Source organism: Nannospalax galili, unplaced genomic scaffold, assembly GCF_000622305.1.
Source record: "Nannospalax galili isolate Female #2095 unplaced genomic scaffold, S.galili_v1.0 scaffold14, whole genome shotgun sequence".
Taxonomy (NCBI): Eukaryota; Metazoa; Chordata; class Mammalia; order Rodentia; family Spalacidae; genus Nannospalax; species Nannospalax galili.
In genome coordinates this window covers 1,141,861-1,157,482 of record NW_008336953.1, presented here as the reverse complement: position 1 = coordinate 1,157,482, position 15,622 = coordinate 1,141,861, and the positions used below count along the sequence as shown (strand labels likewise).

General features: G+C 43.8%; 1 non-coding gene across 1 annotated transcript; it reads left to right on the top strand.

Annotated features, from left to right (window-relative positions):
* Positions 1-6,599: 6,599 nt before the first annotated feature.
* On the top strand, positions 6,600-6,673 carry Trnan-guu. The gene has a single exon. It is a non-coding gene; the product is annotated as a tRNA-Asn (tRNA).
* Positions 6,674-15,622: the final 8,949 nt, after the last annotated feature.

Sequence of the window (15,622 nt, the reverse complement as noted above, 5' to 3'; positions counted from 1 at the left end):
GCAGGCCAGCGGGGGATATAGAAAAAAAAAAAAGAAGGAAGGAAGGAAGGAAGGAAGGAAGGAAGGAAGGAAGGAAGGAAGGAAGGAAGACCTTGATACAGAAAATATTTCCTAGATAAAAGAGATGCAGTAGCAAGCAAGGCTCTCAAGGGAATACATGCTTCTCTTGCGACTACCAGAGGCAGTTAATGTTGGCTCCTTAGCTCATAGGAAAAGATCCCCCGTAGTGATTTTTTTTTCAGGTCTTGTAAAAGATCCCTAGGCACAGTGTTGCTGTTGTGGCCCCTGTTGAACTGTACATCTCTGAAGGGACTTTAGAGTTAGTGATCATCATCAATGTCTGGGAAATCTCTGCCTGCTGTGCTTTACTAGGATCTGCTTAGTGGAAGGCAACCAGGGCCAGCACAGCACAACTGGCCACTCCTCAGAAATGAAAATTTATCTGTGCACCAAAAGGTTAACAAGGGTAAAGGTCTTACTCTACCAACCAGATGGGAGGAGGTTTTTTTTTTAAGCCACAAAATCCTGTGGTTGCCTCTCAGGAGAGGATCATAAATATGTGACTGGGAGAGTGAGGAGAGTAGGGGATTGCTTCAAAACCATAGGTCGCAAGTTCAATTCCCCAGCACCCATGTAGAGAGCAGGGTGTGGTCATGCATACTTGCAACCCCAGTAACATCCTGGGGAGGTAGAGACTGCAGATCCCTGGGGCTTGGCAGGCTGCCTAGCCTATGTAATAAGCTCCAGGTCAGAGACCCGGTCTCAGAACAAACAACCCAAGGTGGATAGCACCTGAGGAACAACACCCAAGTGGGTCCTCTGGCTTCTACATGCCTGCATACACACACACACACACACACACACACACACACACACACACACACACACACTTCTGTTTATATAGGCAAGGTTCTGAATCTTTATAATATCAAAAACTGAGAGGTTCTGTTTCTGTCAGACTCTCAGAGTCAACATCATATGCCCATGACTTTATTTTAGTCTCTTTCTTTCCCATGTTACCGCTGTTTCACTCGGACAGTGCAACATCCAGTCTATCCAACATATGAAATAGAAAGAGGAAGAGGAAGAAGAAGAGAGCCTAACCTGCCTCTGAGCATGAGGAAACACCAGGCAACCCAACCTGAAGGGACACTCTATTGCCCTGGGCTCCCCAGAAATGTGCCCAGGACAGCAGACACAGAGCCAGACTCGGGGACTTGGTGCAGGTTAACCGAGATGAAAGATGTGACATTAAAGGCCAATCATGGTCTCTGGTTTTTGTTTTGTTTTTAATTTTTTTTTTTTGGTTTTGTTTTGTTTGTTTTTAATTGAAAAATATTTATTTTTATTTTACATGTATGAGTGTTATGTAAGTACATTCATGTGTAAAGCCCAGAGTCCGGAAGAGGGTATTGGAGCCCCTGGAACTGGAGTTACAAATGGCTGTTAGCCACTACATAGGTGCTAGGAACTGAACCCAGGTCCTCTACAAGAGCAGTCAGTGCTCTTAACCACTGAGCTATCTCTTCCAGTCCCTCGAGTTTTCTTTTGCAGTTAGGGGTGACAGGGAAACATCTGGGTCTGACTGGGGTTTATAGATTAAGATCTGATTCTAATAGTGTCAGATGAGTAACTGGTGTTCTGTGATAACTGTGCTCTGGTTTCCTAAAGTAACTCCTCAGCTTTGGAAATAAACTGAAATGTTCACAAGATACTGCGTCCTCAGTTTACTTGAAACAAGTCAGGAAAAGGACCACATTTTGAAGGAAAAGAACAGAGAAAAAGAGAAAGCCAACATAGTAAGATTTTCTTGCTTGAGGAATCTGATGGAATTCTTCATACTATTCTTGTAGCTTTTAAATTCAAAAATCTTTCAAAATCAAACCTTCTCAACTGGAATGTTTTTGCAATTTTCCATCGGGGCTGGAGAGATGACTTAGTGGTTAAGAGCACTGGCCACTCTTACAGAGGAGCCAGGTTTGGTTCCCAGCACCCACACGGTGGCTAACAACTGTCCAGAACACAGCTTCATGGGATCTGATGCCCTCTTCTGACCTCTGTGGGCATTGCACAACATTGGTGCAATTACATATATACAGTCAATACATTCATGCACATAAAATAAAAATAATAAAATAAATTTTAAAAAGTTTCCAAATCATTAATATGTATTAGCTATTCAGTATATGAGAACTATTCTTCAGTTAAAATAATAATAATAATAATAATAAAGGGCTGGAGATGTGACTCAGAGGCGTAGTGCTTATAGAGCGAGGATGAACATAGGCTAGTGTTCAAGAGTTATCTACAGAAATATGCCTGGCCTTGAGTTCTTGCTCTGTCATTAGCTCTGTCATCTTCAGTGAATGACCTGCCTTCCAACATTTTCAAATCTGTAAAGCAGATGATAAAAAAAAACCCATCAAAAGGTTATTTTTGCATTCAGTGGGGGACACTTGAAATGAAACCCAAGGTCTCACACATGCTGGACAAGCACTCTCTCACTGACGTCTCTCCTCAACTCTTAAAATTTAAATGAGTAAGTATTTGCCAAGCACTTGAAACTGTGCCTGACACAAAATGTTGTATAAAGCATTGAGTGAGTGAACAAAATAGGCAACCACCTTAGTTTTAATGTCAAAGATCACCTTGAAGAATAATAGTGCCTTAAATTTAAATTTTTTGTAAAGTTTTTCTATGAGTAACTGATTTGGGTTCTTTTTTAAATACTTGACAATTAAAAAATATTTTATTTATTGTTAGTGTGTACATATGATGTGTGTATGCATGCCGCAGCACACGTATGGAGGTCAGAAGGCATTTTTTTATTTCTATTTTTAAAATGTTTTTATACGTGTGTTTTACCCGCTTGTGTCTGTGATATGCAGTACCCACAGGGCCAGAAGAGGGCACCAGGGCCCCTGAAACTGAAGTTACAGATGGTTGTTAGTCATGTGGGTGCTGGGAACTAAACCTAGATCCTCTGCAAGAGTAGTCAGGGCTCTTAACCACTGAGCCATCTCTGCAGCTCCAGAAGACGATTTTTTTTGGGGGGGGTGGTTTGAGACAGGGTCTCCCTGTAGCCCCTACTGTCCTGGAACTCACTATGTAGACCAGGCTGGCCTTGAACTCAAAGGGATCCACCTGCCTCTGCCTCCCAAATGCTGGGACTACAGGCATGCGCCACCAGGCCCGGCAGAAGACAATTTTTATAGGGTTAATTCTCTCCTTCCATCTTTACATGGGTTCTGGGGATTGAACTTAGGTTGTCAAGATTGCAAGTGCTGAGCCATCTCACTAGCACTGACAGATTCTTAATTTTGTGTGTTTTGTCTTGTTTTGGTTTTTGAGACAAAGTCTCATCATGTAGTCCAGGCTGGCCTAGAACTTACTCTACAGGCTGCCTGTGAACTTAAGATTCTCCTGCTCTAACCTCCAAGTGCTGGGATTATATGTGTGGCCACCACTCCTGGCTCTGTTATCTCTTAATAATGCCTTGATAATGTCTCACACAAATTTTTTTTCAGGGTCTCCCTGTAGCCCCAGCTGGCCTTGAACTCACTATGTAGACTAGTCTGGCCTTGAACTCCCAGAGATCTGTCTGCCTCTGCCTCTGAGTGCTGGGATTAGAGGTGTGCACCACCAAGCCCAGTCTCAGAACACCAATTTTTGTGGCATGTTTCATATTAGGAACTTATAAACTGTTTGGTTATGTAGTTGCTTTCATGACTATTTGAAATTATCCCCCACATTCATTTGGGTGACATTGCTGATGGAACTAGGGAGACAAAAGGGGCACCAAGTAATTGCACTGGAACGTGAGGTTTGGAGGAAAAGGTACCTGAGCAGCCACAGGAAGGAAGATCATCTCCTGATGCACAAGGGGAAAGCTTTTGCAGAGGAGAAGGCCACTTCATGCGGTCAAAGGAGGGTGAATTCTTGAAAAGGGAGAGAAGAGAGGGTGTCTTAAGTAGCAGCCAGACACAAAGACAGGCACAAGTACATTAGGCAAATGATTTGAAGTTTAGATAGATTTTTAAAAAGACTACTTTATTATTTTTAATTGTGTGTGTGGGGGTGCATGTGAGTGCAGATGCCCAAGGCGAGCAGAGGCATCCAATCCCCTGGAACTGAAGCTACAATGCAGTTGTGAATTGAACAATATGTGTTCTGGGAATTGAACTCCAGACCTCTCCTATGAAAGCTCGAAACTACTGAGCAAGGTTGTGCTATGCAGTTGAGGCTGCCCTCAAACTCTCCATCTTCCTGCCTCAGCCTCCTGGGTGCTGGGATTACAAAGGGACATTACTATTCCTAGTCTCTATGAATTCAAAGTTTAGATTCTAAACCACTGTAAGCATTAAATAAAAACAAGACACTGAGCTGGGAGTATGGTTCATGATAGTGTCTAGCATAGTAAGGCCCTGAGTTTAATGCTCAGTATTTGTAAAAGAGAAAATAAAGAGGCAGGGAAGGTCCTAAAATAGAAATGTGGTATGTAGTATTTAGCACAGGAACTGCTTATTATACAAATAAGGCTACCCTGTATCTTTTCAGTACACATCTTTGGAGTTTAGGTTATAGTAGGGAAGTGGATACATGAAATATATTGGCTTAGCACAGAGTGGTGGGACTAGGAGTAAGGAGGGGACCAGGTCAAAATTGAGAGATATTGGGAAAGATGTGACTGACCCAAGTAAGAAACAAAAGGAACTTGATGGAGCTGAAGAGATGGCTCAGTAGTTAAGAGCACTGACTGCTCTTGCAGAGGACCCTGGTTTAATTCCTTGCATCTACATGGTGGCTAACAACTGTCCATAACTGCAGTTCCAGGGGATCCGATGCCTTCTTCTGAACTCCTCGGGCATTGCACAACACGGGTGTACTCACACACCTGCAGGCAATACACCCACACACATAGAATAAAAATAAGAAATAAGAAATTTTCTTCTTCTATTTATTTATTTATTTATTTATTTATTTATTTATTTATTTATTTTGGTATTTTTTGAGACAGAGTATCCCTGTAGCCACAGCTGGCTTGGAACTTGCTATGTAGACCAGGCTGGACTTGGACTTACAGAGATCCACTTGCCTCTGCCTCCTAAGTGCTGGGATTAAAGGCATGCACTACCACGCCGGGCAGAAATATTCTTTAAAAAGAAATAAAAGGAACTTGAGATGATGCCAAGGTTTTGCCTGGGCTCCTAGGAGACAGGCAGTGCCCTTCAAGAGTCACAGGGAAAATTAGCTCACTCTGTGTGTGTGTGTGTGTGTTTGAAAAACATCCTTTTGGTGGGATGGTACTTAAATACATGAGAGTACCTGGTAGTTATAATAGCCTATCATTTAAAAAAAATATTTTATTTTATGTGTATGCATGTATTGCCTGCATGTAGGTAAGTGCACCCGTTTCGTGCAATGCCCTGGGAGGACAGAAGAGGCCTTTGGATCCCCTGGAACTGGAGTTACAGACAGTTGTTAGCTGCCATGTGGGTACTGGGATTTGAACCTGGGTCTTCTGCAAGAACAACCAGTGTTCTTAACCGCTGAACCATCTCCCCAGCCCTAGCTTATCATTTTTTAATGCTATAAAAATCTACTTTTGTCATATATGGATTTTATATCAAGCTGTCTAAAAAATGTTGCTACAAATACTGAGATAATGTTGGTCTGTCTTTGAGTATTTTTAAAGATGTGTGGACAGCTAGGCCCTGCTATGTTCATCATTTTGTTCACTTTGATTCAAAACAGCCTGTCCATTTTGTGGGAAATAGCTTCCAGGAAGGAACTGTCCGTGAAGCATGCGTCTGAATTTTCCATACCTAAAAGTTTTTTTCTGTTCTTTTTGTTTTGTTTTGTTTGATATGTACTCCTGGCTGGAACTTGCTATGTAGACCAGCTGGCCTCAAACTCAAAGAGATCCGCCTGCCCCCTCCCCTCACTCTTCCGCCACACCCTCTGTGCCCACAGCTACTTGCACACTACTGTAAATCCCGTTATGGACGCTTTTTCGAGGGATTCGGGTCAGAGCAATTTGGTGACGTAAAAACAGAAACATCAACTCCTCAAGTGAATCTTACTAATTCTTGGAGGCGGGAAGAGGGGGGACATTTTTGAACAGTCCTTACAGACGTCAAGTAAACGCTCACAGGATGGGATTTTGCTGTAGGATGTTTACAGCGACCGGGTGAGTTTGCGAGCAGTGATTCTGCGCTAAATTTGTTCAGAGTTAATCACAAACCATCTTCTTTTCTTCTTTCCTTGACATGGGTTTACAAAAAGCCTAAGAGATGCGTTTTCAGCTGGGAGACTTAAACGCGCGCGGGGGGCGGTGGGGGGGGGCAAGAACTCAGCCCGCAGTCCCCGTCACACACAAGCGCACGGCGTGAGAGAGGACCAACACACTAGCAGGGGCTGCAGACACGCTCTTGTAATCCCCGAGTCTAGGCTGCACGCCGCCCCCCTGCACGCTCCGCCCTGCACGCCCTGCACGCCGTCCCCCTGCACATCCTGCATGCCTCCTCTTGCACGCCCTGCACGCCGGCTGTCTTCATTGTTCTTCACCAAAGCAGCGGCTGGGGTGTTACAACACCAGAGTCTCTGTGGCGCAATCGGTTAGCGCGTTCGGCTGTTAACCGAAAGGTTGGTGGTTCGAGCCCACCCAGGGACGCCCTCGCTTTTGCACAGATCCAGCCGGCGGCGAGGTAGTCAGGGCTTCATCCCCGACAGCGTGGCCTCTAACGATCATTGCCCAATTTCCTAAGTTCAGAAATCAGTTTTGTCCTAATGAATCCCCCGAGTCTGCACAACCATGCCAGGAATTAGTAGAAAATGAAATAAATTTGAAAAAAAAATATCCTATTTAAAGTTTAGACTTGTGAGAAAGAAGGAAAGGGAAGCTGCCTTCCTCTTCTGCTTCCGCATCATACACGAAATGCCACGCCCTCTCAAAATAGAAGCAATCATTGCCTCATCATAATAGTCATTATCTCGGCACACACTACAGAAATTTGAAAACATGCATCAGCCATGAGTAGGTAGCCTGTGTATTGAAATTAAAAAGAAAACACAGAAGGGGGAAAAAAATCATTGACTTGAGGTTGCATTAGTAATATTTTAATTTGGGTATTTATTGTAAAAAACTTTTATTCTTGCAAATATACAACTGAATACTCTTTATTTTCCCTAAGTTTACATATTAATTGAATTAGTTCCTTTCTGTTGCTGTAACCAAATAACAGGGTGGGCAATTTATAAAGAGATAAGGTTTAGTAAGCTCAAAAAAAAAGAAAGGAAGGAAGGAAAGAAAAAGAAAGAAAGAAAGAAAGAAAGAAAGAAAGAAAGAAAGAAAGAAAGAAAGAAGAGAGAGAGAGAGAGAGAGAGAGAGAGAGAGAGAGAGAGAGAAAAGAGCAAAACAACAACAAAAAACAAATGAAATTGGGCATGGTCGCGCACACCTTTAATCCCAGCACTGGGGAGGGAGGCAGAGGCAGGCTCTGAGTTCAAGGCCAGCCTGGTCTACATAGTGAGTTCCAGGTCAGCTGGGGCTACAGGGAGACCCTGTCTCAAAAAGACCCCCCCAAACCACAAAGGTTTAGTGAGCTCATAATTGTGAAGACTAGGGACATAGAGCGCAGAGCAAGATCACATGCTGAGACAGAGCAGGCTTGCTAGCTCTGTCTGTCTTCATCTTCTTACAAATGGAAGCGAGATGTCGGCCTCTCAACCTCCTGTGAGGCTTATCAGCTCTGGAGGGCCCCATCTCCAAATCCCATTCCCACTTAGTTTCAGTTTCTGAGACATGGCTATGAGGGGACACACCCAAACCCAGTAGCATTAATAAAGCCTGATGGCTACCGAGTGCCACCTACTGCAAAAGAGTTGTTCTAAGCACTCTTGTAGTCAAGGTCAGTCTTGTTATTGCTATTACTCAGATGAAGTCACAGATAGATTTGAATTCAGGTCATGGGAACAGAAGCCCCTGGCCCCCAATGCCTCACTACCTACCTCAAAGTTTTCCCCTTGAAAGTAATTAGTTAATTACTTTATTTAAAACCAAAAGTCATATTCTAACTGTTTTTTTAATGAAATTCCATTAATATTTTGTGACATGTGTCATGCAGTGAGTTTTTAAAAATTACAACATTCAGCCAGGTGTGGCGGCACACATCTTTAATTCCAGCAAAGACAGGCAGATCTCTGTGAGTTCAAGGCCACCCTGGTCTACATAGCAAGTTCCAGGACCAGCCAGTGAGCCCCTATATCAATCCCCTCATCCCCCAACAAAACAATAAAAATTGCAACATTTATAGAATGCCAAAAGGTGTTGTGAAATTATTCATTCTGTATGAGTGTGGAGTCTTCACATAAACCCTCTCTCAAGGTAGTAACTTGGTGGCATTTGGGTGGGAAAAGGCGTGATTGAAAATGGAGTTGGGATAGGTCAGGCAGAATCCGGAAGAGGAACAGAAAGTTTGCATTCAGTCAGGGGCGGTCTCCTGGAGCCTCGGAGCCTTCCTGCAAGGAGGGTGTTCAGAAATTGCCCATATAAAGGTTCATTTCAGAATGCCTATGTGAGATATACCAGGGTTTGCATCTGACAGTTGCTTAGGTGGTAGTTTTCAATTTGATCTTAAATTTCTAAGCTTGTTCTGCCTCTCCCTGCTGGGGGGATTAATGGGATTTAGAGGCCAGGATATAAAGAGGAAGGGATGAATGAGAGCGGAGGTAGGGTGTTGAGCACACAATTGCCTCTAATGTAAGTAGCTGATTCTATCATGGGGCCAAGGCTTAGTGCATTTCCTTTCCTGGGGCCACTGCGTTCAGATAAGAAAGGTACGAAATGGTTTGGAAAAAAAGCTTAAATATTATGGATGCATTGGTTTCATAAAACCGTAGTGAGTGTTTGGTTATAGGTGACAAATATTGTGACAAATGCTGTCCCAGAGACCTTTTCGTTGTATTCCTCATGCCTTCACTCTGCAGTACTAGCCAAGGCCAGATACATGTTGGAATCCTTCTGCATATTAATTAAAGCAGGAGAGCACTCACAGGGCTATGCTGAGTATCTGAATATGTAAATGCACTGCTAATAGGAGTATAAACTTTTGTATGAACACCATATGCAAAATCAGAGGGAAACTCACCAAAGTATTATAAACAAAGGGTGAACCAATCACTATGGTTTACAAACTCATTAGAGAACATAACACCATGTCACACAGGAAAGTAAAAATAAGTTAATCCATAGATAAAAATCACAGGTCTAGGGGCTGGAGAACTGGCTCAGTGGTTAAGAACACTGGCTGCACTTGCAGAGGACCTGAATTTGATTCCCAGCACTCACATGGAGGCTAACAACCATTCATAATTACAGCTCCAAAGGATCCAATGCCTTCTTTCTGGCCTCCACAGGCATTGTGTGCATGTGGTATACTTACATACATTCAGGCAAAACAAACATAAAAAAAAAATCAAAATTGAAATCGTCCATGTACAATCTTTTTATCTGGTGTCTCTGAGGGCCCTTGTGGAGGTTGGGAGAAGCTACAGGACTAACTTGTCTTCACCCACAGCACCCATACCTGACGTCATGTGATGCCAGGTTTAGGAAAAATATCTGAAGAAACATAATTGCCCCATTTCCAAATGTATAATACATAACATTAACTAAGGTTAACGTGAGTTTTCATTTAATTGCTCTGAAGTTTAGTAGACATGAGGTCCAAAACTGAGCTATAATGTGATCAAGGCCAATGTGATGGTGAGGCCATGGTGACAGTCTGTACCCTTAATTCTATGTAGCACTCCCCTAAACCCATAGTCCCACTCTGCTCTCAATGAAAGGCCGCTAAGTACAACAGAAGGCTGCTCTACAAAGTATTTGACCAGCGCTATTCAAATTGTCACTCTTCAAAAAACAAGGGAAGTCTAGGAAACTGTCACTCCAAGAAGAGTCTAAAATGTAACAAGTTCAGGGGCTGGAGAGATGGCTCAATGGTTAGGAGCACTGGCTGCTCTTGCAGAGTACCTGGGTTCGATTCCCAGTTCCCCCATGGCAGCTAACAACTGTCTTCTGACCTCCTCAGGCACTGCATGACATGGCTTCACCTACATACATGCAGGCAATATACTCATACACATAAAAGTAAATAATAAATAAATTAAATAATTTTAAAAATTTAGGATGTGAGGCTGGAGAGATGGCTCAGCAGTTAAGAGCACTGGATGCTCTTGGAGAGGACCCGGGTTCGATTCCCAGCACCCACATGGCAGCTAACAACTCTCCATAACTCCGGTACCAGGGGATCTGATGTCCTCTTCTGACGTCCTCAGGCATTGCATGACACAGGTGCACTTAAACATATGCAGCCCATATACTCATACACATAAAATAAAAATAATAAATAAAATTTAAAAAATAAATTTAGGATGTGACAAGTAAATAGAATATGGTGTCCTGGGGGATGCCGTAGACAGAAAACCCATCAGGCAAAGACTGGGGAAACGTGAGTGAATAGTAATATGTCAATACTGGCTGATCTAATGTAAGATGATAAGGATCAGGGAAACTGGGCATGGATTATGTGGGCACTCAGCACTATTTTTTTCAACTTTGTAAATCTCAACCTGTTTTGAAAATCGAAGTCCATTTGCAAAACAGAAACATGGTGGTACACAGTTTTAATCCCACCCAGCATTTAGGAAGCAGATGTGAGTTCCAGGCTAGTCTGGTCTACACATCAAGTTCCAGGCCAGCCAGCATTATATAGTAAACCTTGTCTCAGAAACAAACAAACAACCCCCCCCTCAAAAAAACCCACCAGAAACAGGCATGGTGCTACATGGCTGTAATCTGAGCACTTTGGAGGCTGAAGCAGGAGAGATTGGGAGTTTGAGGCCAGCCTGGGACTGCAAAGCAAGACCCTATTTCAAATTCTTAGGGATGTAGCTCTTTGGTACAGTCCACCATGCTCAAGACCTTGGACTTGATTCCTGGTACTCCCCCCTACCACCCCAAACAAGCAAGCAAAACCCAGAAATATGGCCCTAAAGATCAGCCCAGAAAGGACTAAATTTTCAGCATGTAGTATAGGACAACTGACTGTTCCCATGGAGACAAACACAATTGGACCCTCGCCTCTCACCACACATTGAAACCAATTCCAGTTGGGTCATAGACAAATGTGAAATGAAACCTTGATGCTTTCAGAAGGTAGTGTGGGCAGATATCTTTATGACTTAACAATGGTGGTGTTCTTAAAAGACAGAAGGAAAAAAAACTCCATTCATCACACAGGTGAGATAGGGACATTTAATTCCATGAAAGCTTAAGAGGTTAATGCTCATCAAAAACACTGTTAAAGGAGTGAAATGGCACCTAAGAGTGTTAATTCACAAACACTAGGACCACGTACAAACTATTAAAATGAAGGAAAAGAAACAAGTAATGGAAAAAAGGGCAAAGGACATGAACAAGAAACCCAAATGGCCAATAAACATAACGCAAAGATGCTGAAGTTCATTAGTGACTGGGAGAACTGAATTGTGTGGGTGATGAGTTACACCACACAGGTAACAGGCTGATTAAAAACCAAGCTGAAGTGCTGGAGAGATGGCTCAGTGGTTAAGCAGAGAACCCAGGTTCAGTTCCCAGCATCTACATGGCGACTAACAACCATCTGTAACTCTAGTTCCAGGGGATCTGACACCCTCTTCTGATCTCTGCTGGCATTGTATGACATGGGTGCACCTATGTACATGCAGGCAATACACTCATTCACATAAAATAAAAATAATAAGTCAAAAAAAGTTTTTTTGGTCTTTTTTTGAGACAGGGTCTCCCTGTAGCCCCAGCTGTTCTGGAACTCACTATGTAGACCAGGCTGGCCTCGAACTCACAGAGATCCGCCTGCCTCTGCCTCCCGAGTGCTGGGACTGAAGGCGTGTGCCACCACATCCGGCTAAGTCAAATTTTTTTAAAAATCAAATTGAACTCTAACATTCCCAAGAGTTTGAGAGGACATGAAATAATCCATATGGTCTACCATGTTCAAGTTTTAAAGAATATCAAAGATGACCACCTACATCTATATAAACTCAGACTAATTAACAAGTTGTCACAAGTAGGATTTCTGGAGAAACAAATCCTGAGATGCTGAGATTTGAAGAGAAGAGGATTATTGAAGAGTTGTGAGGGAAGTGGAAAGTGGGATTCAACAGGAGGGGGAGTTGAAATAGGCACTGTGACAACACAGACCCTAGTACACCATGGGCAGTTCTGAAGGTAAGAAAGCGTCTCTGAACTGTCTCAGCTCAGACAAGGGGCAGGCATCTGAAATACCCATCAACTAGCCATCACAGGTGGACTGACCAGAGCCGGTTCCCAACTTGGCAGTTCTTTAAGTGAGATGCCCCTGTCTGTTACCAATAGCCAACAGCTCACTCCTGCAGCTGGGTCAGTTTCCCAGTCTAGGTTCTATTTTATGCCCATCCCCATCAATCAGTTCATCTACATCCTTCTTCCTCAGACCTTTTTAATCCTGATTGCTTTTTTTGTCCATTGCTGTATAACAAACCATTCCAAGATCTAGTTGGTACAATTTAATTGTCCCTTGGGATTTTGTGGACTGCTTGGGGATATCTGGAAGAGCTCTGTGCTGGTATCTTTTACACAGAAGCAGTCAGAGATGACTGGAGCTGAAGCTAGGCCTGGGTTGATGCCTGGTTCTCATGGCTGTTCCACTGATAACCAGAGCTCCAAATATACTGCCTTTAAAAAATATTATATATATATTATTTTTATTTTATGTATATGAATGTATTGCTTGCATGTATGTAAGTACACCCATGTCATGCAATGCCCATGCCCACAGAGGTCAGATGAGGGTGTCAGATCCCTGGAGGTCAGAAGAAGGTGTCAGAGTCCCTGGAACTAGAGTTATGGACAGCTCTTAGCAGCCATGTGGGTGCTAGGAAGAACCTGGGTCCTCTGCAAGAGCAGCCAGTGCTCTTAACCTTTGAATCATCTCTCCAGCCCCAAACATATTGCCTTCACGAGGGGGAAGTGGGTGCTAGCTGGCTTTCTTGATGCCTGGGCTCAAAAGCAGGCACCAACTCTTTCATGTTTTGTTCTCTGTATAGTCACAGACCCAGCCCAGATTCAGTGGGGCCTGAGCTCAGACAGGAACATGCCTGCAAGGTGGGCAGACTCATTCAGGGTTGTTTTGAAGAGTAACTGTCATGTCCACCCTCTGGCCACAATTTACCTCCCTCCCACATACAAAGCACAACTAACCCCTTCTTCCAATATTAGCATTCTTATTCTAGCCTGAATTCAGGAGCCTGCTGTACGGGTGCAGGTGGATTTCCTTAGGTGAATCCTCCAACACTCAACGAAAGGAAGGATCCTTGGTCTAAAGAACTGAAAGGTCAGGTACCTCTCCAGTCACCCAAAATACAGTGATGAACCTAGGCAGAAAATCTGGAAAAGACTAAAGGAAGAAGGCAGCCATTGACTCATAGTAGTTTGGAAATCCAGCAGGGTACAAGTCACCAGTCTTGATTGCAGTCCAGTCCTGAGTGGTGGGAAGAGTTCCCAAGCCTCCAACCTCTGCTCTGAGTCATTGTTCCTTTTCCACAGTAAATGGCCCCTCTCCTAAACTAAGTGGTTTTTGTTGGCCTGAGAAAATAGTTCCAGAGGCCGCCTCTCCCTACCCCACCCCCAAACTGTCACTATCTCTTTCAGTTCAAGTGAATTTGGTTCCTCTGAAAACAGTGTATGTTTCTTTTGTATCAAATTGGAATCAACTGCTGGGTATGGTGGCTCATGCCTTTAGTCCCAGAACTCAGAAGGCAGAGCCCAGAGGTATTTCTTTGAGTTTGAGACCAGCCTGGTCTACATAGTGAGTTCCAGGCCAGCCAGGGCTACATAGTAAGACTTTGTCTCAAAATAACAACACAACTGGAATCAATTCCACTTGGCAAAAGCCATGCTTTCTCTTCTTCCTAGCTGCTGTGGGACAATATCCTTCTGATTCAGAGGGAGGGAGGGAGGGAGGGAGGGAAGAAGCACAGTACCTGTGTAGAGGTCAACCTCAGGTGCTGGTCCTCATTTGCCTGTTTAAGGTTGAAGGTTGACAAAGTCTCTTGTTCCTTTGCAGCGGACACCAGGCAAGCTGTCCAGGGAGCCTCCAGTCATTACCTCCAATCTCACTGTACAAGCACCTGGGGTGACAGAGGCATGCTGCAGTATCTGGCTTTATGTGGTTCTGGGGGATCTGAACTCAAGTCCTCAGTTTGCAACACTTTGCCCACTGAGCCATCTTCCCAGACCTCCCGAGTCTTAGAAGCACTGCTTGCTGTTTAGTGAGGAGGGGGTATGAGGCACCCTTAGGAGTCCTGGAAGTCTGTTCGTTTAGCTCTGTGGTTCATCATTAAGATCTTCCTGAGATTTCAACACAGCACCTTTCAGTCCCACCCTGGATCAGAACTATATGGTGAAGCATGCCGGTGCCAAGAACGTTTTATCCTTAGAGTCCTTCACGCGATCTTCCCTGAGGCCATTTCAAAGGCCAGGCTAGAAAAACACCCTTGCCTTCAAACCCAATGAATCCTCAATCCTTTATACTTTCTCTGGATTCTACTGGGAAAGGATACATGTCCTTTTTTTTTCCTTATTTTACTCCTCAAGTACTTTTTCATAGGCAGCGGAAAAGAAAACCCGGTCAGCACTTCCAGCACTCCACCTATAAGCAGCCTGGCCCCATGAGTGACTACAGGTAACAGCTTCCTTCTAGTCTTCTATGTATGTTTGCATCACTTACACAGGACTCGGGTCGCCTTTCCTTCAGCCTCCAATAACAACTTCATCCCTGCCCTTCAAGCCTTTGCTACTCATCTCTTTAAGGACTTTTGTTTTGGCATACTACCCAATTCTAAGATAAACACTGCAGTTTAAGTTTCCAGACACCAGGGTCTGTTTTAGCATCTCAAGTTGGATAAGAAAACACTATAAAACTCAGCGGCTTAAAACGACTCTTGTTTTATCATGTCTTTCGGCTCCATGAGTTGGCTGGGGCTCAACTGAGCAACACTGGTCCTGCTCCCCTGTGGGGGTTACTCCAGCATGGCAGTAAGGCTAGGGCTCCTAGCATCTTAAATACCCTTTCGGGTGGCATTTCAGACCGCGGGGCCTCTCCTCTCTAGTAGTATAGTCAGGGTTTTTTGTTTGCGGTTTTTTAATATTTATTTTGTTTGGGGTTTTGTCGTTGGTTTGTAGTTTGGTTTGGATTGGTTTGGTTTGATACAGAGTCTGTCTGTGTAGCAGCGGCTAGCCTGGAACTTACTATGTAGACCAGGTTGGCTTCCAACTCACAGAGATTCACCTGCTTCTGCCTTCTGAGTGCTGGGTAAAGGCATGCACCACGACCACCATGCCTGGCCTAGTTTTTGTTTTTTAAAGTGGCTTTAGGGCTCCAGGAGGGGAGAAGCAGAAGATGCCTGAAGTCTCAAATTGTCACAGCCTCCGGAATTCCACTGGACAAAATTGGTCTAGGCTGTGCCCAGATTCAAAGAGAAGGGACATAAGCTCTGCCTGATGTTGGGAATGGAAACACCT